This window comes from Penaeus monodon, chromosome 28 (assembly GCF_015228065.2).
Source record: "Penaeus monodon isolate SGIC_2016 chromosome 28, NSTDA_Pmon_1, whole genome shotgun sequence".
In the NCBI taxonomy this organism is placed as follows: domain Eukaryota; kingdom Metazoa; phylum Arthropoda; class Malacostraca; order Decapoda; family Penaeidae; genus Penaeus; species Penaeus monodon.
This window is the reverse complement of record NC_051413.1, coordinates 27,906,122-27,906,873: the sequence shown is the minus strand read 5'-3', so window position 1 is coordinate 27,906,873 and position 752 is coordinate 27,906,122. Positions and strand designations below refer to the sequence as shown.

At 38.6% G+C, this 752-nt stretch overlaps 1 pseudogene; it reads right to left on the bottom strand.

Annotated features, from left to right (window-relative positions):
• Positions 1-752, bottom strand: part of LOC119591134 — a 9,406-nt pseudogene that overhangs the window by 3,392 nt on the left and 5,262 nt on the right.

The window sequence follows — 752 nt, the reverse complement described above, 5'->3', positions numbered from 1 at the left end:
CATGTCATATGCACTCTAACTACTCTTGTCAAGTCATTTAAGAAAAAACACACTTGCCTATTAGACCTAAAGAGGTATGGAAGATGTTAGTAGTCTATAAACAAGACAATCTGTGACTGGTGTGAGGGTAGGCATACCTAACTTTTATGTATGACTCCTTTGCTGAATTTTTGTGTAACAGAACTTCTGGTTCGTAGCCCATTTTACTGATATTTGTGTGCCCGTCATTATCACATCTCACCCCCTGGTAACATCATATACCAAATCGGGTACACATACCCCCAAAATGAGGACACAAACCCTTAAGGTGGGGTGGGATGGTGATATCTGTGGGGAGGAGGTTGTAGGGCATGTGGTGACCAGATAGTGGTGTCTGTTTGAAGGTGCGTGATGACAATTAGGGTGTTAAAAACGGTGATGCTGGGATAAATTGATGGTTTGGTGATGGTATACAGAAACGCGTACAAATTACGAGAAGGTCATAGGTTGTATTACAGGAACCTTTAGACTACATAGTTGAATAAAGCTCAGGAAAACACTAATCTAGCCTTATCAACTTCTTGACCATTTTCCCCCAAACCCATTTTATAGATCCATGACTGAACTGATTCTTTTTGATACCATTGTTAAAATCCCTATATTATTTAATTCTACCGTTAAAAAAGAAAATGTCACAAAACTGTAATTTCATATTCTGATAACAGTATAGGATATTTGGTGGCTGAAATACAGCTCTGCTATTTCACTATCTC